Genomic DNA, 25,972 nt, shown 5'->3' on the forward strand with positions numbered 1-25,972 from the left:
AAGAGTTTGAGAAATGGGAAGAATATGAAAATCATATGGGCGAATTCATACAGAAAAATTGTACCCTGGAGATGTAAATTTGAGGACATCTGTCCTTAAAAATCAATATATTCTTGAGAGAGTTTTGTGAATATATAGAAAGACATATTTGCATGTAGGTCTGATGTTTCAGTTGATACACTGCTGAATATAAAAATCATCATAGGAGAAAAGACAGGAAAGTAAAAATGAAGCAAAATCCTAAAAATTCCTAAAAAATGAAGTAGTAGTAAGTGAAATATGGGGAGATTTGCATGACATAAACACAGAAAACTACAAAGCGTTGCTAATGGAAAGATGAACATCAATCAGAGGAATCAGTATCATCAAGTTGTCCGTTCTCCCCAAAATTTATCCCCAGACTCAGTATAATCTTAGAATTCAACTAGGGTTTTGTTTTGTTTGTAAAAAATGTTATGCTCCTTCTAACACATGTATGAAACCAAAAAAGACCTTAACAAACATGTTTTTTGGTGGGTTTTTGTAAAATAACATATTTGGTGCACCCACCCTCCTCGATTTCAAGGTTTACAACATACAGTAAGCAAGATAATGTAGGACTGACATAGCATAAGCAAATAAATCAGTGGAAGAGAACTGAGAGTCCCGGACCAGTTCCATAAAACAAGTGGCATTTGTATATATACAAATATACATATAGTCAGTTTATTTACTTTACTGATGTGCCATTTAATGGGAAAATGAGTCCTTTCAACACATGATGCTGGATAGATTTATGTAAAAAATATTGATCCCTGCCTCAAAACACAGACCAAAATTAATTACTCTCATGGATATAAGGAAAAAATATAAATCTAAAAGTTTCTACAAGAAATATAGGAGAACATTTTTACTGCCTTGGTAACATGAAGATTTCTTAGGACACAAAAAGCATTAATGATACAAAGTTATGAATAAATTCATGTAAATAATGTATATCTATTTAACAAAAGGTTCTGATTATAAAAAAGGTAAGTCTTCAATGAGAAAAAAGTTCACAAAACACACATTTGATAGAAGACATATCCAAAATATGTGAAGAATTCATAGGAATAAATACTAAAAATATAAAACAATAATAATGGGTATCAACTGTTAATTCATTCTGTCCTTACTAAATGTGTCCAGATGCAAATGAAGCATTTTGTCCTTTGTGACTTCCTGAGGTAAACAAAGAAATTCAGTTGGTAATTTTCCAAATAGATGTTGAACATCTAGAGAATTTAATAATAGTTGTAACAACAGACACCTATATAGTTAGGACATACACTGAGATAGAAAATTGCAAGTATATTGTTTGTATTAGTTCATTTAATCTTTAAACTAACCACGTGAGGTAGACTCGCTAGTATCTAGTATAGATGACGAAATTGAGACACAGCTTTTAAGTACCTTTCTCTATATCAGATCTATTTTGTATGACAAAACCAGCTTTGAAATGTAATAAGGTATATTATACTGTAATTTTTAATTATTTAGAGATTTCTCAATAAGGAACAGTTTATACTTGTAATTATTCACTTATTTAAAAAATTATCTGAGCATCTGTTCTTTTCCAGACACTAGTCTAGTGGATTCATTGGTGGCAAATTAGAAATCAGAGACTAAAGATAAATAATTTGTGATTTCTACTTTTAGTTTTTATTCAATTTATTTATATTTAGAACTCCTTCACAATACATTACTGTGAAGTTTCCTTATTAATAATAAATATATTGTGATTTGTAAGTTTAGTACACTAAGTTCACAAAGCATTCTCTGAGTTTTTTTTATAAGTAACTGCTTTAAATGGCAGCTGTTGAACAGAAATTTACTTCTATTGAACTTTGTTGTGTTTAATTAGGAAAGATTATGGAACATGTTTTATATTCCCTTTTTGGCCTCAGGAAGTGATGAACATGAGCTGACATGACAGATACTGCAAAAGATTCCACGTGTGAGACGTTTGCAAAGCTTTGCATGGGAATCATATTTTAAAAAGCAAAAGCTACTGAACATGTAATTCCCCATGTACCTTTTCAAAAATTAACTCCAGTGGGTTAATTTTTGATCTGCAGACTACTGGGTTGGTCATAGATTTGCTTTTTTGCAGACATTTTTTTGGAAGTAATAAATAATAAGCTTTCCTAGAATAAAATAATAACTGGAGGAAATAGTCAGTGTTGCCTTCTAAATTTAAATTTTCTTGTGAAATCTGAAGTGAAATTTATGGTCACATTCATACATATATCAAAACTTTGAGCACAGAGTAATACGATGATATTAAAAAGCATAATGAATTTAAGCAAATTGAATGAATAATCATTTTGAGTTATACATAAATATACTAAGTACCCTCATCCATAGTTTTCTAAAGGTTCTTGAATAGATTATTGAAGTTTAAAATAGCCCTTTTAATTAGTAATAATTAAAAGTAATTAAAATATTACAGAGATGCTAATAAAACATTAAATACTTGTAAAAGAAAAAAAATTTGTTTCCAAAAGTAGTAACATTAAGGGAAAGTGACTTTATTTTTAATATGTTCCAAATGTAGGCTAAGACAAAACCATGTATATTCTGTATTCAAAAATATATAGTTGTTAAACATTGGCAATTTATGATGCCAACAAATAAAACTGCACATGCTGACAAAATGAATATATTTCCTTCAGATATAGTATTACTGTTCATTTATATGAAGTAACCCTTAAACCAACACTTACCACTACTACTGATGATAATGCTAATAATAAATTTCAGAAAATATCTGTCCAGATATCAAGATGCTGTCAAGTTCAACTTAGTAATCATCTAGAACAGATCAGAACAGAACAAAGTGCTGTGGGTGATAAACAGATATCAGAATACCAAACTTACCATCTTTTATATGAGTGGGGCTCAGCACAAGCTCTTACCGGCTGTGCAGATAGAATGAGAAAGTACATGAGAAACTTGTTAAGAATATGCAATATAAACATTAATAAGTGACAAACTATCATCTGAAAAAAAGGTTGGAAAAAAGACAGATAAACTTGCAGTGATACAGAATAAATTTAATATCAAAAACAATTTTGTTTAACTTAGAAGCCCTAAAATACTACTCTATACTAGTGTATATATATAGTCTGAAGGATGATAGTGAAATTGTCAATACATGTTTAAAAAAGAATGAACGATAGTTGCCATTGTTGAATCACTAATATGAAATGAAATGAAGTGAAATATATGTATTTCCTACACAATTCCAGAGAGTGTGTGTGTATGAGAGAGAGAGAGAAAGAGGGAAAGAAAGAGAAAGAGAAAGAAAGAGAAAGAGAAAGAAAGAGAAAGAAAGGAAGGGACACCGGGAGGGAGAGAGAACTACATAAGATAAGCATCTCTATCTTTGGTCAGGATTTTATGTTTGGATGTGGAAATGTTTGAGTCCACTTACATTAACAAATAGATGATAATATTTAGATTTAGTATGGTATAATTTATATTCAGTAATATTCACTCATTTTACGTGTATAGTTTTCTAAATTATATAAATCTCCACTATAAGGTATGGAAGAGCTCCATCACTGGAAAACAGTCCCTCCTGCCCTTTTGCAGTCACTTCCCGAACCCCCTGGCCTAAGACAACAACTGATCTGTTTTCTGTCACTACACCTCTGTCTTTCCTAAAATTTCATATAAATCGAACCACATACTATGTGGTCCTTTTGCTCAACCTCAACTTGGGACAATGCTTTTGAGATTCTTTAGTGTTGTTTTATGTGTTACTGTTTTATTTTTTAAATTTACTTAATTGTATTCTGTAGAAGTAATAGCCCACAGTTTAGCTAATCACTGGTTGGTGGACATCTGGGTTGTTTCTAGCGTTTGTCTAACAATAACACTACTGAGAACATAGGTGTAGACTTTGTATGTGACATATATTGTTTTTATTTCTCCTTAGTAATTCAAAGAAGTGAAAGGTAGATGAATATTTAACTTTATAAATTATTGTGATAACTGTGTTCTAAAGTTGCTAAAGATGGTTCCCACCAGGACAGTATGACAACTCCACATCTCATTCATGCTTGTGTGTGTCGATCTTTTTAAATTTAGCAATTTTAGTGAGTATGTCGGAGTACTTTGTTATTTAATTCTCATTTCCCTGATGTCTAGAGATATGGACCATCTTTTCATGTGCTTATTGGTCATTTGTGTTTCTGCTTTTACAAACTTAATATTCAAGTTTATCAGTTTTTTAAAATATGAGTTTTGATTTTTGTTGTATGTAATGTTTTTATATATTCCAGACATGATCATTTTGCAAATATGTTCTTTCTGTGGCTTGTATAGTTTCATTTTTTTCAGATTTTAAGAAGAATAAATTTTAATGTTTGAGTTATTAATTGTATACTTTTAAAGTTTGCTTTTTATACTGTTTGAGAAATTATTTTCATATCAAGTATCAGATTTCTTCTATGTTTTCTTCTAGAAGCTTAATAAGTTTAGTTCTGTTTAAATGTATGGTTGATTTAGAAGTGATATTTCTGTAGAAAATTCGTTGGCCTTGTAAATATGGGTTTAGTATGAGACTAATTAATTTGTTACATTTCTACTTGTTTGTCATTGTACCGGTACTGTGCTGTTTTTATTAGTGTAGTTTTATGGTACATCTGGAAGTTAGGTAGTGTAAGTTCTTCAGTCTTGTTCATTTTCAAAATGTCTTGACTATTTTAGATCCTTTATGTTGCACATATAAGCTTTCTGATTTTTTTCAGAAATACTGGTTAGGATTTTGATTTATGTTGAGTGGAATCTATAGATTATTTTGTAAATTGCCTCTTAACAATGTTGAGTCTTTTAACCCATGAATATTGTGTGGATCTTTGATTTCCCTTAAAAACATTTTATAGTTTTCAGTCTGAAGATTTTGAACTTCTTTAAAAGTGTTTTAAATGTATTAATTTTGATTCTGTTGTCAGTTAATTTTATTCCATTGTCTAAATGTTTACTAATATTTAAAAATATAATTTCGTTTTATATACTGAGCTTAAATTTTGTGACCTTATTAAATTTACTTATTCTAATAGCTTTTTGTAGATTACTTAGTTTTCTGCATAAATGATCATATAATCAGCAAATAAGGACCTTCCACATCTTTTTCATTTAATATATTTTTATTTATTTATGTGTGTACTGTATTATACTGGCTAGGACTTAAAGTACAATTTTAGGTAGATACAATAAAAGTGGACATCTTGGCTTTTCTTTATCTTAAGGAAAAATCATTCATTATTTCACCAAAATATTACATTAGCTGTAGCTTTTCCATAGGATCTTTTTAATAATTATTATATAAGTATAATTATTTATATGTTATATTTATATATTTATAATTTATATACAAATATACCTCACTATCCAAAAGTAGAGCATTCCTGTGAAATCTTTTGTAGGTGTAAAAGTGAAGAAGCAATTATCTTAGGACACATCTTGCTAAAAGTGTGCAAAATAAATCAAGATACAGTGCAGATGCTCACAAATACAGTTTAGAGTTCTGGTGGCTTGATGCTGAGATGCTGAGTGTGGTTCCCTGGGAAGGAGCTTGATGCTGCCACTCTCACTGCTCTGGGTGCACGCTGCTCTACAGCTGCCCAGCGGAAAACTGCTGAGTGAATCTTTTGCTTTTGCATTTCTCCATAAAAGCTTTACCTCTTTGGATTTCTTTCTGTGAGCAAAAGCAGGTACTAATGTAGGTCTTCCAATAAAGTGGAATGGCATAAAGCAGACTTTCAAAATGTGGGAGATACCTACATTTATATATTTTATATACTATAATGCAAAATTATATATTAATAACATTTATATGTAATGTTTTTATAATTATATCATATGATATGTCATTTATAATTTTATCATATGATATAGCATATAATTTTGATAATATTTTATAGGTGTAATATTTAATTGCATTTACATATAATTATAATTATATAATAATAATAATTTGAAGCTCTGCTGTTGGTTGTATACACATTTATAGTCATTATGGCTTTCTGATGATTTGACCCTATTATCACAATAATGTTTCCCTTTAACTCAGAAAATATTTTGTGTCTTGGGATCTATTTTTATGATATTAACATAGTTATCCTAGCCTTCTTACATTTACAGTTCAAATGATATGTTTTTTCCCATCAATTTCTTCCAGCCTGTGACTTTGTATCCAAAGTAAGTCTCTTATATACAGCAGAGAATTGGAACTTACTATTTTTGTTGATTCTGACTATCTGGCTTTTAATCCAGTGCGTAATACAATAATATTTAGTGTAATTATTACCATGCTTGAGTTTTTGTCTACTTTTTAAATTTGTTTTTACTTACCTTGCTTTGTTAAGTTCCTTCCTTACTCCCTTTGATTTTAATTATTGAAATACTTTTAAATATTATTTTAATTTTTCTGTTGTCTTTTAAGTTATACTTCCTTGAAATAATAGCTCTTTCATGATGACAGTATATTTCCTTAACTTTGCAATCTACATATATATAGTTATTATTGTACCACTTTACATAAAATAACTTGCAAATTAAGATACCTCCCACTGAACTTTATAACTGTTATACAGATCTCATCTGCACCTGTAAATACCACCAGATGATGTTACAACTTTTGTTTTAGAGATCATTTGGTCTTTAAAGAATTTAAGAAGATGATAGCAAAGAGAAACTAGTCTTTTGTATTTACCTAGATACTTATTATTTCTGATGCACTTCGTTCTTTTCTGAGGGTCAAAGATTCTATTTGGTATGGTTTCTCTTCAGCCTGAAGAATTTCTTTTGGTGTCATCTGTAGGGTAAGTTTGTTGGTGACCAATTCTTTTATTTTTAGATTTTATTTATCTGAAATTGTCTTTATTTGAAAACTTCATTCTGAAGGATATTTTTGCTAGAATTCTGGGAAAATATTTTTTGTGTGTTCTTTAAAGATTCTATACTCACTTAGGGAGTCCATGGTTTTTGATAAGAATTGAACATTAATCAGTACATGCACATACAAACTCTGTACATGATACATTATTTATGTCACTTTTCTATAGCTGTTTTCATGACTTGTTCTTTAGCTTACATTGGCTTTACTATCATATACTTTTGCATGGGCTTCTTTCTATTATGTTTATTTTTTGTTGAGCATCTTGTATCACTAAATTTCTGCTTTCACCACATTTAGGAAACTGTTAAGCATTATTTCTGTTCTCTCTCAACTCTCATGGGATTCTTATCACATCTACATTTAACTGTCTGAGATCATTAGCATGCACATTGAGGCTTTGTTCATTTTTTCATTATTTTTCCTGTATGTTATTCAAATTGAATGATTTTTATAGTTCTATCTTCAAATTCGCTTACTCATTTTTCTGACATCTCTATTCAGACATTAAGTCCCTTTAGTGAATTTTAAAATTTCAGATAATGAATTTTCTAGTTCCAGAATTCCCCTTGAATTCCTTTTCTCTCGTGTCTCATTAATTATTTTCTTTTTAGTTCTTCTGTTTAAAGTTCCATAGACTTTCTTGAATTAACTGACTTTTTTGTTTGCTTCGTTGCTGATTGTTATAACAGCCACTTTAAAACACTTGTCTAGTAGTTTCAGTATGTGTTTTATTCAGTGGTCAGATACGTTCGTTTTTCTTTTATCTTGGTTCTTTATATGTCAGGTAATTTTGGAATATATTCTAAAGTTTATGAGTATTAACTTGCAGATATTGTGGATCTGTTAGTAGTCTCTGATTTAAGTGTTGTTTTTTTTTTTTGTATAATTGGGCAATAACCTTTTCTAGACTTGAAGTGCAAGTTCTTATTGTTAGCTGACAGCTCCACCCTTAATTTGTAGCTTTGTCTTTAGCTGAGTCCTGTGATTCTGTTTTATACATGCTGTGGTTAAAAGATCATATTTATAGGCAGACAGATCTAGTTGTTACTCGGAATTTCCTTCAGCCACAGATTTATTTATTTGTTTGTTTCTTGGTTTTCATAGCAAGGAGAGTATTATTTTTTTGTCCATTTCTCTTACTGTTACCCTTGTGCTTCTGCAAATGTCATGCCAGTGGACTCAGTGGACTCATTAAGATGCATAATGGGGGAAGTTACTTTTTGTGGCCTTCCTCAATTCCTCCAGATATATACTCCCCACTGGAGTCTGTATACTTCTGTTCTTTCTCCAATTTATTTGGATGGGTTGAGTTATTTTTTATAGGAGTGTCTTCTGATACAGTCTTCAACTATTATTACCAGAAGTGGAAAAGAACATTTATTAAACATATGCTTGATTGATTTTTGAAAATAGTATTTCTAATATGTGAAAGTAAACATTAAATTGAAAAGGAAAATAAGTAGAACAGATATTCAGTTCTGTATTTTCCATTTTATTTTTTTCAACCCAGTATTTGGTGAAAAGTGCTTCTTTTACATATTGTCCTTATGCCTAATACAGTTATTTTCGTGCCCATGTTTGATTATCTTCAAATTGGGATCATCTGATGGTTTATTTCTATTTTTCTCTCTCAGCTTTTGGTTATTTTTTCTTGTCTCTGATGTTCATGGCAATTGCTTATTTAATGTCAATGTGTTAAAGTCACCAAATACTCTGAAAAATGTTACTTTTTCCACAAAGGACAGATTTTTCTTCAGTCAGAAATTTAGTGTATGGCAGTTTAATTTGATCCAATCAAAGAAAACAGACTGTGATGTAGGTACCGTGTAATTAAACTAGTTTTCACTTATAAGGATATAGTTCTTTAAGGATCTCAGCTGGAATTCTGGGGAATCTATGTTTTTTGGTGGTATTCTTACTCCAATTTTAATCTCCCTATTACTTGCAAATACTGAAATGTATATTTGACTTTTTAGCCTCTTCGCCATTGCCTTTTGCTTGATTTTTTTTTCAGTCTCTTAAGTTTACACATGTGCAGATTTAAATTGATTAATGCCCCAAAGAGAAACTACTCACAGGTGGTAGACTAATGTTTTTCTGCAGTTCCCTATTCTCCAGGTCCACAGGCCCTCAATTCAGGTAATTTTAGTAGTCTTCACCTCAAATTTTTGTCTCTCTAGTCGCAGGTGATGTTGCTGTGAGCTCTAGAGCTCTAAGCCTCTGTTGATTACCGTGCCTTCAGTCTTACAAATTAGCAAACAGCCTGAATGGAACAGCGGTGGTGAGTGTGGGGTTTATCTCAATGTATCACCTTTCCCCAGAGTCCTAGCCATTTAAATCTTGACTGCTGAATATTCTCCAGTGACTTCAAACACCTGTTTTGCTTTGTTTATTGTTCTAGGTTTTAAGGACTATTACTACCGAAAGAATTAGTCTAAACAAACTTCTCTGTCATGCCTTGCAGTAAGAGCCTTTCAAAGTATTTTAATATAGCATACCATATTCTTTGGAGTAAAGAAACAGTATGCATTTAAGCCCTTCAAGTTTCAACATTGGCTCTATCTGAATTTCCTTTCATCCGTGCTTCTAAACTGACAGTTTTTATCTCCTTCTTGGAACATCATGCTAAAAAGAGCCAGTAACAGCCAACATTGATATCAATGCTCTGATTATTTCTAACCACCTTCCGCAGAGTTAGCTCCTCTAGAGACCAGTGTTCTCTGTCTTAAGAATTACAGGTGGGGATTTACTGTTTTCCCACTGCATAATCTGGTTATCTAGCCTTCTAGCCTGCTATATTGGTTCCCTTGCCTCCTCCGCCCCAGTCCAACCGCTAAGCTGGAGCTCCTCATTTATATTTTGATCACAATTATACCCCTTTTTAAAAGTGGATTTCCTGTGTCAGTAAATTAATGCTAGCTGCAGTAATAGACAGCCTTATAGTCTCAGTGGCTTAATATAATCAAGTTCTGTTTCTTGTTAGTGTACTAATATGGTTAGGGTAGCTCTCATGGAGAACTCTCCTTTAAGTGATGGCTAACGGATTTATGTTTTTAACATCCTGTGGCCCACCATCCTCTAAAGCTATGTTGTCTACTACAGTAGTCATTAGCCTTGTATAACTATTTAAACTGAATTTAAATTAATTAAAAAATTTTAATGTAAAAACCAGTTCTTCAGTCCTCAGTCCGCCTGGCTGCATTCCAAGTGTCAGTAGCTGTATGTGGCTAGTGGTGAGTGTATTGGACAGGACAGATACAGAATCTTTCCTTCACTACAGAAAATTCTCTGATTTTTTTTTTAGCATTATTTGCACAATGAGTACTGCCTTCTAAAAACCATCTTGTTTTGGCTTCTAGGGGACTCTCCTGAGTCTCCTAAAATTTTCTACCAGGTTCTTTCCCTTTGCCCAGCCAGCAAAGAAGTGGAGGCATTGATATCTGGTAGGATGTTATATGGCCATGTCTAGAAGTGAGATGCATCATTTTATCCCACATGCCATGAGCAGGTATCAGTTAAACAGACCTCCCATTTGTAAAGGAAGCTGAGGAATCTAGTTTTCCTACCAACTTAGAGAACAAAATTGATGAGCAACTAACCTCTTCCACATACTCTAAAAATTTTTGGATAGGAAAATTAAAATCAGAACATTTAAGACTGGGATGTGTGGTAGTCAAGGAGAGGGAGAAGGAAAGGGAGAGACAAATTTTAGGTTTCTGGCTAATGCGAATATAAAGGTGAAATTTACTAAGATGACAGCTACAAGCATATGAATGTACATAGATCAGCAGTACAGTTTGTGCATATCTTGGATATATATAAGTGAAGATCTTTAATTAAAGAAGCTTAATATGTAAACATGAGACTGAGGATAAATATAATTTGAAGTCAAGCATTTGAGAGTTATAAACATCAATTCATTATGAGACTACTGAGAGTACAAAAGAATGCTCAAAACTGAACCACAAGGATCAGAGGTCATTAGAGGTTGAAAATGCAAGGCCAAGTGAGTTGGGGTATGAAAGCAAAGACGAAAACCAAAAGTATAGCCCCCTAGAAACTAAAACAAGATTGTTTTCAGAAGGCAGTACTCATTGTGGAAATAGTGCTAGGAGCTCTAAACAGCAATGATTTTAAAAAATGCGTGGACTATTTCTCTAAAAATGTTTGAGATTATATGCAAATACTAATTAATATCTAAATTAAAATTGTCAGAGTGCCAATGCATGTCTTTATTCTCTTTTTCAATAAGTATAAAGCAATTGCCCTAATATTACAGTTTGTCTTTGTAAACCTGTATAGATTTTGCTAGTGAGTGTCTTTTGGCTTATTTTTTGAACATTTCATATCTAAAAACCAAGTTGCAGCTGTAGGAGAAGTGTGATATATGTAACTTCTAGGATCATTGTTCACTTGTGGTCTTTAGAAATAAGAAAAATTCTCCTACTGAAATAACCTGCCTTTTATCTGAACCAAATGAAGCATCAAGATTAATATAGGTTTTTATACTTTATTAAACATGATGCTAAATGATACATTATTTAGTATCAAGAAGCTTTACAATAAAACTTCACTTACACTTAGAGTAGGTAAGAAAAAAAAATCAGTTATTACAAAGCAGAAAATATTTCCCAGTGGCAGTTTATTCTGCAGATTGTGAAAGGATAAAGTTTATTTGAGGCCATATGCTCTCCTTATTCTCACTACTTCATAAACTGAAAAAATTAAAAGCACTCATTTTAGAACTATGCAGTATAAAACACTGTTTTGAAGGGTCTACAGATGAATGCCAAGAGGTTATCCCACAGTGAAAATAATTGGATGCCCCAGAGGTTAGCATGTTTTTTCTATTTTTCAGCTTCTGTACACTTATCTTATTCCTAGTTTTTCTATCTTCTAAAATCCTCTTTAAAAGTATTAGCATGGCGATTTTAAGGAAGAAAACAAGGCTGAAAAAGAAAGCTGTGCAAACAGTGTAGAAAAATCCATTGCAGTTTAAAACACATTGCATAATTTTCTCTTTTTCTTTGAACTGTGAGTCATATGGAGGAACAGTAAGTTTTTGTAAAGCAGAATAGTAAGTTACTAGGTTCATATAGCAGCACTACATATGATAGAGTACTTATAACATTGTAATTAAAATGTTACATATTTTCGTGTGATTCCAGGCCATTAAAATACGCATAGCATCAATTATCAAGTAAATTTTACTATTACAATCTTATTAGGATGATGTTTTGGCTTCCAGCATGGACTCATATGATTGTTCTACTGAGAACAAGAAATAAAGACGTTCAGGTTCCATTATTATACCAGAAAAGTGACAGCATATATTCTTTGATGTAGGCATTTCAGAGTCACATTTAAAAATGGCTTATGATAATTAAGGGCTTCCTTATATAGTGGCATGATGAGTTAAGAAAATTATCCTTGAAAGAGTAGGGATTTTGTTCCAAGAAAAAAGGAAAATTCAATCAAGAGAATAGGAAACATATGTTGATAAAATGTTTGGAAAAAATAATGATCTCATATCTTGTACTAATGATAAAAAGTTATAAAATGTGTATCATAGAATGCATGCATGAAAAAATTAAAATGATTATATACAACTTAAAAAAATATTAAGATAGGATAAGTGATCCTAATAATAAAGTGAAATGCAGGAACCATAAAGAAAATCAAATCATAAACCCACAGCATTAATCAATTTTAACAGAAAGATGAGTAAAAAGAAATATAAAATCCAAATCATAAATATCTGTAACACATATAAAAATCTTACTTTTTTAATATAATAAATATTAACCTTCTGAGTTTGTTAAAATACAAAAAGTATGTTTAAATGTATTTTAAATATAGATGGGCATTTTCCATTAAAATGTTTAAATATTTAAACTCATAAATAATAAAAATGTAAAAAAATAAGACTTTTTGCTAATGATTATGTAAGAATTGAAAAGTATTACTCTTTTCTGGGGAAAGAAAAATAAAGCATTCTCACATGTGAATGTGGTATAAGTTCTTTGTACTCTAATTGATGAAATATATCAATAACAATAATATAATGTGTGACTCTGAAGTCACAAATTATTGCTTTAGTAGTTTTGATGGATATAATTTGATATGATTTTATCATAAATAAATTAATAATTTATTTGTTTGATAGAATAGTCTATACTATAAAACAAAGTATCAAAAATAGATTACTAGCTCTTAAAATCTAAGCAGGTTTGGAGAGTCAGAAGAAGGGTGAGGTGATAACTATTTCAGTATAAAGTCCAGAGTCTTGTATTATATGTATAATTTCATCATAAAATTATAACTAATAGTACTTAAGCAAACATTTTACCAAATGTATTTCCCAAACTTGAGGGGAAAATATGCTTACTGAAACTTAATAAAGCTGGGTGAAAATAAAAATCTCCAGAATACAGTTAGCAAGAGAAGATCCTTTGTTACTATTAAAACAATACAAAAAAAACCTAAAAAAATAGTACAAGTTGTATGTATTTGCAGAATTCCAGTGAGTCATGTATGAGTGTTGTGATGAGACTTAAAGGGGACTGGGCCCTGAAATTAAAATTAGAGTTTGATTTTTGCTTCAGAGCCTTCTTCATAGTATAATAGGATATATTTATTTGATAAAATATGATGCAGTGATGCAGGAAGAGAGGAGAACAAAAAAATGACATATTAAAAAATAGCACAATGTCAGATATGAATCATAACTTAATAGTAATTACATGAAATAAGAATATATTATGCATTCCAATCAAATGGAAGAAATTGGTAGAGTGGATAAAAATTATTATCCAACTCTATGTTACCTAAAAGAGATAGGCTTTAGATTGTTAATCACAAATAGGTTGAAAGTAAAAGAATGGGAAAAGATATACCAAGTAAATAAAAAGTAAAAACAGCTGGAGTGTCTAGACTAATATCAGAAAAGTAAGCAATAAGACAAAATTATTACTAGGACAAAGAAATTTTATAATAATATCACCAATCCAGCATGAACACTTCCTAACTCATTCTATGAGACCAATATTACTAAGAAAATTAAACAAAGACATCACAGGATAAGACAGCTTCAGTCAGATATCCCTTATGACACAGGTTCAAAATTGTCAGCCAAATTTTGGCAAACTAGTAACATATAAAAAGGATTATGCATCATAACCAGTAGGATTTTTGCCAACAACACAAGGTAAATTTGTCACAAAGTAAATTTATCGAGTATACCATATTAATAAAATAAATAATAAAACATGTGATCATTTAATACAGAAAAAGGATTTGACAAAATTCAACACCTTACATGGTAAAACAGTCAACAAACTGAAAATATAAGGGAACTTTCTCAATCTAATAGACATCATCCATGAAAAACCCTCAACTAACATATTCAATGGTGAAAGACAGATTTTTCTCTGAAAGATCAGGAACAAGACAAGAATGTCTGTTTTCACCACTTGTATTCAACATTGTATTGAAAGTTCTAGGTAAGGAAATAAAGCAAGAAAAATAAATGAAAGATATTCAGATTTCCAAGGAAGAAATAAAGCTATACTTTCAGATAACATGGCCTTTGTTGTAACAAATGTTTAGGAATCCACAAAAGGCTATTAGAGCTAATAAACAAGCTCAATATGATTGTGGGATAAAATATCAGTATACAAAATTCATTTGCCCTTTTTTACACTAGCAATGAGTGATCAAAATTGAAATTAAATAATTATATTTATATAGCAAAGGATGAACTTCTTAGGAATAAATGTAATGAAAGAAGCACAAGACTTTTATACTGAAAACTAACACATCGTTGAAAGAAATTAAAGACTTTATATATATATATATATAATATATAAATACATAAATATATAAATGGAAAGAGGTACCATGTTCATGGATTGGAAAATTTCATTAAATAGACATAATACAGTAGTGGAATAAAATTGATGGAATAAAAGCCCTTGTATTTACATACAAATGATTGTCTATGAATGTGCCAAGACAGTTTGGTGATTGAGAATAGTATTTTCAACAAATGGTTCTTGGAGAACTGAATATCCACATGCAAGAGAATGAAGTCGAACTCATGCTTCACACCATATACAAAAATTAACCCTAAGTGAATCATATGTTTAAAAACAAAATGTTAAAGTCCTGTATTAAAAATCAGTAGAATAGATTTTTCTCCAAAATAAGATATACAACGTTGCAAATAAGCATTTGAAGAGATGTTCAACATCATTATCATTAAGAAAATGCAGATCAAAACCACAGTGACATATCATTTCACATTAAGGCAAAAATATAAAGACTAACAGTAATCAATATTTAAAAATATGTAGATAAATTAGAACTCTTGTACGTTGCTTATGGGAGTGTAAAATTGTGTATCCACTTTAAAAAACTGTTCGGCAAGATGTTAAACAGTGCAAAATGTTATAAGTAGCATTATCATATGAGGCAGCAGTTCCACTCCTAGGTATATGTTCAAGATAAATAAAAAACATAGGTTCACATTAAAAAGTTACACATGAATATTCATAGCAGCATTGTTCTTAATAGCTAAGAACTGGAAACAACCCAGATGTTTCTCAGTAGATAAATAAATGGTGGTATATCCATACATGGAATAATATCCTACCTGAAGGAGATTTAAATACTGCTTTATCTTACCACATGAGTGAACCTTGAAAGCAATGTGCAAAGTGAAAAAGCCAGATTCAAAGGTCACGTATTGTATAATTCCATTGATATGAATTACCCAGAGTGGCAAAATCCATAGCAACAGAAAGTATGTTAGCTTTTACTAGAGGCAGTGGTGATTAGGAGATGGGAAGAAACTGCTAATGTGTTGAAATTTCTTTCTCTGGTGATGTGTATATTCTCAAGTTAGAAAGGAGTGATTATTATACAGCTTTGCAAATACACTAAAAAACTCTAAATTGTACATTTCAAAGTGGGAAATTTTATGTTATTTATATATCAGTAATGGTATTCTCAAAATAAAAAAATCATTAGTGCCAAGTTTGAGAATCCATTCCTTAATATAAACTAGGAGGCTGAGAAGTCTTTTGTTGCAGAAGTGACATTTTTGAATGAGACTTATCACTATAAACCTAGTTATAGGCCTATCTATTTACAAATAAAAAAAAAAGTAAAGATAGAAGGGAGGGAGGGAGAGAGGAAGGAAGGAAAGAAGAGGAAAAGAAATGACATTGAGAACAATAATACTAAGAATAACTGTTCACTCATTTGTTTAAATATACTATTTTATCTGTTGGAAACATTCATTCTAGTGACTTTCATAATGATGTTGAAGAATTCGAGGCTTTGAAATATTAGTCACTTGCCTGCAATCACAGAGCCAAAATTGAGTGTCAGAGCTGTAAAATGAATCAAGGGAATCTTGACTTGTGTCCATGTTCTTAGCGGGAGAGAGAATTTGATGTAGGATGTCTGTGATAATAATAGATTTTATCTGGATAAAACAGGTTAGAAGATAGCATGGACAGTCAAATGGAGATGATCCGTAGGAAACTAGCTGTAGGTTGATGTGAATAAAGGAGAGGAAGAAAAGCATGGATGTTAAAAGCATGTGGGCTCTTGAATCATCATGTCTGAATCTATAGCCAGGCTCCATCATGTATTAGTTTAATCAAACTGGGTCTTAATATTCTCTTTTCTTTACTAGAGATAATAATATCTACCTTATAAGGTTGAATGTTATATATAAAGTGTTTAATGAGTGTAGTTGTAGTGGTTCTGTAGTCAGCTGCCTTTGGGGGCAGGATAGGTGGATCTGACAGCTCACAGCTTTTTGGGGAACTAGGCAGCCCTACATCACCACTCATGGACATTTTGGCTTCCTTAGTTTTAAGATAACACACATAAAAGGTAACAGGCAGAAAAGTTGTTACCTGATTCCATTTACAAAATCACTATGCAGTTAATTCTGATTGTGTAGGTTGTAAGTCAAAATTGATCTCTTTTTTTTCTTGTTTCCGGGGGCTTTTGAAATTGAGATATATATGACATTAGTTTCATGTTACAACAATGATTCAATCTATGTATATATTGTGAAATGATCACCACAGTAAATCTAGTAGCAACCATCAAAAAAAAAAAACTGTGGTTGCAAACTAAGATCAACTATTAGCTTTTGTTTGTGAGGCTAGAATTTAGGAGAGAGAAATGTGTTTTGTTGTCATCACCATTCAGTTAGTCAGTTGAGCATTTGGAAGTACACAGAATTATGCAGGAAGGAAATGTAGGATGGAAATTCATTATGTTTTTAATGTGATTAAATTATGGCTTTGATTTAATTAAGATATAAATTGGGACCACATTTGGACTTCAGAAGTCATGAAATCATGATGATGATTTTTGCTTTATTATTTGGACAAATAAAAGAAGATGTAATTTGACAGTAGACACATTTTTATAGTAGTTATTCCAGAAGAGTGGCTGTGACATGGGAAAGGGTTCTGACTGTAATAACTTAAAGTAGGTACCAAATTTGAAAAATGCTTTGGAAGAAGATCTTTGATAGAGGGCATATGGTTGACTAAGGACAAGAAGAAATCAAAAATGACTATACATTTAATAGCCTGGTGAGCCAGGAGTATAATGATATTGACAGTGATGGGAACACAGAGAAGACTGAGAAAATAATGAGCTTGGCTATAGACACGTTATGTTTTAAGTGTCAGCAGGATATTTGAGTAGAGATATCTTGCAGACAGCCAAAAATGAGGGTTTGGAGAGCATGTGGGGATTAAATTCCCTTTTGCAGCTTTGTATGTGTTACTTTAATCTTTTAAAATTTTATTTCCTTGATGATTTGGCCATGTGATTCCTAGAGTCCCGTCTTACTTTTTGTTACTTCATATTATAAGTATCTGGATACATTTTAATTTGCCTTTTATTCAGTAAAATTCCATTATTTTCTCATACTTTGGAAAAAATAGGTTGTTTTATTCATTTTCCTCTTTCATTTATTTTGAAACAGTTACTATGATACTGCTAATATTTTTTTTTTTTTAGCAAAACGTGTTAGGTCTATAGTCACACACACACACACACACACACACAAATCTACTAGTTCAGGAGAGTTTCTGAGTTTTCAATTATTTGTAGAGAGCTTTCCCGTATCTCCCCTTGTGTTTTTGACATAGTTTCTTTTGGCCAGGTTGATTTATGTGAATATTTGACTATATGATATTATTTCAAAGGTGCTTTGAAGGCCCTGGGAGGTTCAAGAGGCCCTTGTCAAGTACAGGATGATGACTAACATGCTTCTAGAACTTCATCAATTTAAATCAAGTCCATAGTTCTCTTACAGTTCCAACACTTCCATAGTTCAAAGTAGTCTAACCTCATCTCTACACGAAACTGTGGATAAAGAACCCCAAAAATTTGTTTTGTGAGAATAGAATAGAAACATGGGGACCCTGAACATGGGAGTGGGGGATATGCCAAAATAAAAATTAAAAATTGAGAAATTTGGTTGCATTAAAGGTAAATTTTAATAATTCCCAGTGTGGCATTATTCATAAGCATTAGCAAACTTTTCAGGGCAGGAAAATCCTCTCTGTTCATCTGTTTTTATCAAAGAGGAAGAGATTAACTGGATGTATCATTTTCTAGGGCTTTGATTTGCTAATTGGCCTTTTTTCTGCAAGTTACTTAAATGGATATACAAATCTTTTCCTTCTAAATAACCTATTTTTTCCAAGTTAAATCATCCACTATAATTTCCTATTCAAAAATGAAATCTTAGATTCAGCAAAACTACTTTTCTAGTATTATATATCATTCAGATAGGTTATTTGTACCAAGAGCTATTATTTTTTAATATCCACAGTCTTTCACATGAAAAACCACTAGGTGTTAAACAGTATATACCACGAACCTACCACAAATCAAGACAAACTGATAGCCAAAACATTTTATTGAGGATTTCTCCATAAAATAGCAATGATCTGATTTTGGTTAAAAAAAATTCCCAGGTAATGATTTTCATCTTGAGGATGTTTTTGCTTGTTTCAGTTGTGAAAGAGTTGCATTAAATACCAGCTAAGATTCATTATGATCCCAGCTTTTCAAACTGAGGGCCTGGCTTCAAAGAATAATGCAAGGAAGATTTTCACATAGATTCTGCAAATGCTTCTATTTGTTCTACACTGCAGAAACTACACTGTGACTCAGCAATGCTTTGATGGCTTTGCTCTCTGATCACACACCTTTCTTTCTTGCAAGACAGACATCAGATATCAGGTATCAACTTTCATATAAGAAAAATGTTCGAGGCCAAAATTTTGATTGCCCAGAATCCTTCTAAGTCTTTAGCAATAGAGGAACCATCTGTCACCACCTGACTATAGTATCATCTTAAATTTCGATATCCTGGGGGCTCTGGACATTTTAAAGATTCTTGAGCAGTACCAATTTTAAAGAAAGATAAACTCTGCCTTCAAAAAAAACTATTAAAAATTCCAGGTAATGATAAACATGCAAAAATATAGTGATAAACAGTGGCAGTGACACAGGTGTTTTCATTCACGGGAACAGTCAAACTACACATGTCAGGTCTGTGCATTTCACACTATGTAAACTGAAAGAAAAATAAGGAACATATTTACATTTTTCTTATGACGTATTTGTCCCATCAAATTTTGCAGCATATTTTGTTGTTAGATTAATTTTTTCTCTTAGCTCTTTTAAAGTAATTTCTGTGGTAGATACTTGTCATTGAAAAGGTTGACCTGATAAATGGTATTATTTACGTGATATGAAAGTTATTATACCAAGAAGTGCTGTATAACATATGTAGATAGCCCAGCAATAAACCATGCCAAAACATAGTGTTTAGAGAATTTTAAAAAAACTACTAATATCTCATGATTATTTATTAAGCTAACTCAGTAAATAAGATATTTAGATGACTCTTTCCCTACTTGAATTATTTAGCTAGCTGCTGTAAAATGCCTTTGAATACGGTTACAAATCAGAACTTCAAAAGGAATGTATATAGCAGTTTAGTACATTTGATCATTTCAGTGTTAGTACCAGTTATAAAAAAATGTGATTTCTGCGTATTAATATAAGATCCACAAATTGGATAAGTGGCCAATAAAAAATATTTTGGTTTAGAAGTTTAGAAATATATTTGTTAGACATATTTATTAAGCATTTACTATATGGCAGGCACTGTTGTTTTTTTTTAAACAATCTGCAGGCAATCTGGCAATTAACAAAAAAGTCTATCATCATAAATCTTACATTATATTGGTGAAAAAATAAAAGTATGTCTTGTGGTTCTGGCTCAGTTGACTTGGATAGTATTATATGTAGCTGTATTTCCTAATACTGAATCCTATGCCTCTGAAGCCGAGGTACAAGGGAATATGATCTGAAACTGTGCCCCGGGTATCCCTACACGTACGTGAACAAATGGCACCTGTGAAGGATATTTTCAAGTGAGGAATAGCCTGGGGACCTCTGTAGACAACAGCGTCACAGGTGACTAAATAGCTAAAACATATCGTGGAGTTGATCTCAAAAATGGTAACAGGAGACATGACAAACAGAGTTTGGTTAAAACAGGTAAGTAACTTCATAGCCTTCCAGCATCCAGCTAATGGACACCAGCAGGAACTCCAAGTGGAGACCGTTTCTCTCTACTCACAGGTCCCTTGGTGACCATATAGGGCACGCACACTGCGGAGTAAAGGATAGAAAGGATTCACATCGCTCCTCTGTCCACATACCCTGCAAAGCTTCCTTGGTCTACAGTTGTCAAAACTTTCCTTTATACTTTGGGATATTGCTTTCCCTAAGGGAGAAATGTACATCAGAACATGAAAAGTTACTCCAGTTGTTTGAAATACCTTTTTTTTTTTTTTTAGGGAAGAGTAAGCCAACAATTTAATGAGAAGATGGCAGATGGGCATAACACTTGGGGGAAAAGGGTATCCCATCTAGTATCTAACGCTATACAAGAAGATTTTAAAAATGTATGATGTTCTATAGGTTATAGGTAAAAAAAAAAACGCAAATTAAAAAAAGCATAAATAATAAAATGAATCCAACAGAGTTTTATATAAATATTTGTCTAACATTGTACAATCATTGCCCAGACCTCAAATGATATTCACAGGTCCAGAGGGCAACTGTTTGTCAAAGTTAAGTATTTCCTATTTCTCCATCTTATTTCGGTATCTTCTGTGGCCTTCAGGGTAGATACATTATCATGAACCAAAAATGGCAATAGCTACACATATGAGATATCAGGATCTCTAAAAACTGGTTTTATTTCTATTGAAAACAACAACAACAACAAAAAACAGATGACACCTGAAAAAGGGTGTTTTGAAGATACATGGAACTTAGAATTTCTGTTAAGTACTACTCTTCTCAGAGCTACCCAGAATTATGTGCTGGATGCAGAACATAATTTCTTCACTTTTTGAGGTGAAATGGGTAATTGTTAGTTAAATGTCTGTAGCTACTATCTTATACAGAACCAAGCTGTTTGTTACTTCCCAACTTGGTTGAAGAGTGCATGTGTTGGCAGTTGAGAATCGAGGTTCAGTATGAAATGATCAGAGAAGAAGATATTTTTGCCTTACATGATTAACAAGCAGTTATCTTAAAAATAGCCCTACCAACTACACCAAAAATTCTCCCAGTATTGATTTTTAATTCTAACTTAGAGTTAGCACATTAAGGAATTTTACTGTAATATATATTTCATAGTTTTTCTAATAATGATGAAGCCTTTCCAGTTTTTGATGCTTAGGTAAGCTATTAACACTTTAGAGGTGGACCTGTGATCTTTTATGTCATTTATGTTCAGCACCTTCCATTCTAATGGGGCACAAGTTTTACATCTTAAAAAAGATGTTATATCTGTATGTTACATTTGTAACATTATAATAAGTAAATAAATAACATGTTTAAGAATAAATTATCATGCCAAGTTTCTTTCTAATTATTTATTTACAAACACATACGTATTTTACTATGTGCCTATTAATGTCAGATGTTAATAAGCCAACTATTTACATGACAAAATGACATCCTCTAAGTCTCTATAACCTTGAATAGGGAGATAAATTAATTAACATAATATAATGGAATGAGGATATATGCTATTACATAATGTTGAATTTAAAGAATAAGAAATCATTTATTTCTATCTGTGAATGTCAAAGATTTTTAGAAAAAAATCTCTATCCCAACAGGGCTTAGGTCATAGAGAAAACTTTTTACAGCTGAGTCTTGAAAGTGGGAAATTCTGACATATTGGAACACATGACAGGCAGATGGAGAAATGTGAGAGGAAATGCAAATATTTAATGGAAATTTTGAGGAAATCTGACTTTCAAGAGTTCTATTCCTGTACCACAGAACATGAGAAGAATGAAAATAGAGATATATGTAGAGAAAAGTTCATGAGAGTTCATATATGTTACGCTAGGCATTAAGATGGAAATCATATAATTAAAGTTTCAATTGACTATAGGGAATTGGAGGTAAAGTAGTATGATTTTAATGAGAAAAAACATGATAAAAAAAATAGGTCCAGAGTATAGAACACTCATTAGCACAGGCAAACTATGTGAGGATTTATTCACGTAAGAGGTAAGGTTGTCTAATAAAATAGAAAAAAAATAAATGGAAAAAAGAGGAATGAAGATTACCTTTCTCTTACTTACATTGATGGATTTAGAATTCTGAGACTTATTTTAAAACGAAATTTAAATATGAGGATGATCTGACTGTGACATCCATCACTCCATTTATCTTCAGGATTGATTCGGCTGATCTGGCTGGCTAGGCAGCTGTCCCTCCAGCCTCATCACTACATGTGTGTTCCTCCCATAGCTGCAGCGTACTCTGTCAAAGGGGACAGTGTTCCCTGATGGAGGAGGATCACTCTTTGGTCTAGGGTATATGAGTAGCTATGCTCCCCTACTAGAACCCCAAGCAAGCTCTGTAAGGTCCATTTGTAGGAGAATGTTGGGTAGTCAAGCTTCCAAACTCCAGACACACCCAACTGAGGTGCCACCTGTGGCAATCTGCCTTTCTTGAAAAAAAAAAAAACAAGAAAAGAAAGGAAAGAAACAAAAGGAAAAAAGAGACTTGTTCTAAAGAAAGACATGGAACAAAGAGACTATTTCGTCTGGATATACCTTTTAGATAATTGAATTCATTTTCTCTTTGGTGTGAAAAACATGAATCCTTAGGCTTCTATAATTTTTTAAGGTTCCACAGTTAATGAGAGAATAAATAAATTCCAAGCTTTCTAAAATTGCCCTTAGTTGTACTCCTTAGAAACAATAATTTATTATGTTATGTAACACCTTTGAATGTATTTTTTGAGCTTTTTTAGGTTTACAACAAAACTGAAAGGGAAGTTAGCGATTTCTCATGTATCCCTTAAATAGCCTTCTCTATTATATCAACATCACTCACTGAAATGGTACAGTTTTTACCAAGGATAAACCTGCATTAAAATATAATCACTTGAAGTCCATAGTTCACCTTAGAATTTACTCTTGTCCATTCTTTGGGTTTGGACAAATGTAGTATAGAGACATATATCCATCATTATGTCATACACAGTAATTTCACAGCCCTAAAAATTCTCTCTGCTCTGCCTGTTCATTTCTCCCCAATCCCCAACCCCTGGTAACCACTGATATTTTGTCTCTGTAGTTTTGTCTTTTCTAGAACATAGCTGGAATTGTACAGTATGTAGCCTTTTCAGATGAGCTGCTTTCATTTAGTAATATGCATTTGATTCATCATAACTTTTCATTACTTTGATAGCTGATTTTTTTATCACTGAATAGTATCCCATTGTCTGGATGTGCCAGAGTTTACAATGAATTAGAATTCCAGTTGCTTCAGATCGTTGCCACCATTTGGTGGTATTGGTGTTCTAGATACTGTCCTTTCTTATAAGTTTATATTGGTATCTCATTGTTCATTAATTTGCATTTCCCTGATGATATATGATATAGACCATCTTTTCATATACTTATTTGCCATCTGTACATCTTCTTTGTTAAGGTCTTTGGCCCATTTCCTAATCAGGTTGCTTGTTTTCATATTGTTTAGTTTTAAGAGTTCTTTGTGAATAACGGACCTTTATCAAATGTGTCTTTGCAAATATTTTCTCCTAAACTATGCTTTGTCTTCTAATTCTCTTGTATTGCCTTTGCAAAGCAGAAAATTTTTTTTAACTTTAAAGAAGCCCAGTTTATCAATTATTTATTTAACAAACTGTGTCTCTGGTGTTGTATCTAAAAAGGCATCACCATTGCCTAGGTCATCTAGGTTTTCTTCTATTTTATCTTCTAGGAGTTTCAGTTTTGCGTTTTGACATTTAGGTGTCTGATATAGTGTAAATTAATTCTTGTGAAGGAGGTAAGGTCTGCATCTATATTCACTTTTTGTTTTGTTTAGTTTTAGCACGTGGATTTCTAGTTGTTCCAACATCGTTTGTTGAAGAGGCTGTCTTTGTTCTATTGTATTGCATTTGCTTCTTTATCAAAGATCAGTTGACTATATTTATGAGGGTCTGTTTCTGGACTCTCTGTTTTATTGATTGATCTATTTGTCTATATCTTCAATACCACATGGTCTTGATTATTGTAGCTTTACGGTTAAGTCTTGATATTGGGTAACATCAGTCCTCCAACTTTGTTTTTTTTTTTCTTTTTTCAATGTTTTTGACTATTGTGGGTCTTTTGCCTCTCTATATAAATATTATAATCAGTTTGTCAATGTTCATAAAATAACTTGCTGTGGGTTTGACTGGGATTGTACTGAATCTATAGAAAAAGTTGGGAAGAACTGACATTTGCCTATAATCAGATTTTAATTATATATAGATTATTGCGATTCCCCAAATCATCCCAGTCATGATCAGACCCTTGTTCTAGTTCATGTATTTAACTAACAAGTGTTTGAACATGTACTGTACCATATAATCAGTGCTGGGCCTAGGGAATATAATATAAACTGACAGATATGATTCCTGTTATCCTGGAATTTTGTTTATTGGGGGAGGATAGCTACTGAAAAAAAAAAAAGCTAGAAGATTGATAATTCTAGGAAAGGGGTATAAAAAAAGGACTGTATGACATTGCATATATTTAGTGAAACTCCCAAATTCCCAGGTTTGCATCTGAATCCTTCCTTACAGTTTGGCCATCATTCTATAGTATAAGCTAACTGGACAGATGTATGTCTTCTTTGGAGAACTGCCTATTCAAATCTTTTGCCCATTTTAATTGGGTTACTTGTCCTTTTATTGTTGTCTTGTAAATACTCTTTATATATCCTGGATACTAGACCCTTTTCAGATTTATGATTTGTAAATACTTTCCCTATTCTATAACCTGTCTTTTTTCCTTTCTTAATAGTGTTCTTTGAAGCACAGAAGTTTTCAATTTTGATGAATTTCAATTTATCAGTTTTTCTTGGGTTTCTGGTGCTTTAGTATCATAGCAAAGAAAATATACCATAAACCAAGTTTCTGACATGTATTCCTATATTTGTTCTAAGTTTCTTTTTTATTTTTAGTTTTTATATTTAGGAGTGTAATCCATTTTTAGTTAATTTTGGTACATAATGTGACATAAAGGTATAAATTCATTATTTTGCACATGGATATCCAGTTGCCCCAGTACCATTTGTTGAAAAGACTGCTCTTTCTCTATTGAATTGTGTTTGGCACCTTTGTTGCAAGTCAGTTGGCCATAAATGTAAGGGTTTATCTCTGGACTTTCAATTCTGTTTCATTGATATATATTTTTATTCTTATTCTCACTGCATTAAATCTTTAGATCAATTTAGGGAGTATCTTGTCATCTTAACAATATGAAGTTTTCCGGTCATAAACATGGTATATCTTCTCTTTATTTAGGTGGTCTTCATTTTCCTTTTATGACTTTTGTCTTAAGGCCTACTGCTTATAGTAACTGCTTAATTTGGTTAATTTATTGTGAGAATTTTGTC

General features: G+C 31.9%; 1 long non-coding RNA gene across 2 annotated transcripts in view; it reads left to right on the forward strand.

The window, feature by feature from the left end:
• Positions 1-25,972, forward strand: part of LOC140700426 (uncharacterized) — a 231,373-nt gene that overhangs the window by 77,704 nt on the left and 127,697 nt on the right. The gene's annotated exons all lie outside the window — the stretch shown is intronic.

Source organism: Vicugna pacos, chromosome 2 (assembly GCF_048564905.1).
Source record: "Vicugna pacos chromosome 2, VicPac4, whole genome shotgun sequence".
Lineage (NCBI taxonomy): Eukaryota > Metazoa > Chordata > Mammalia > Artiodactyla > Camelidae > Vicugna > Vicugna pacos.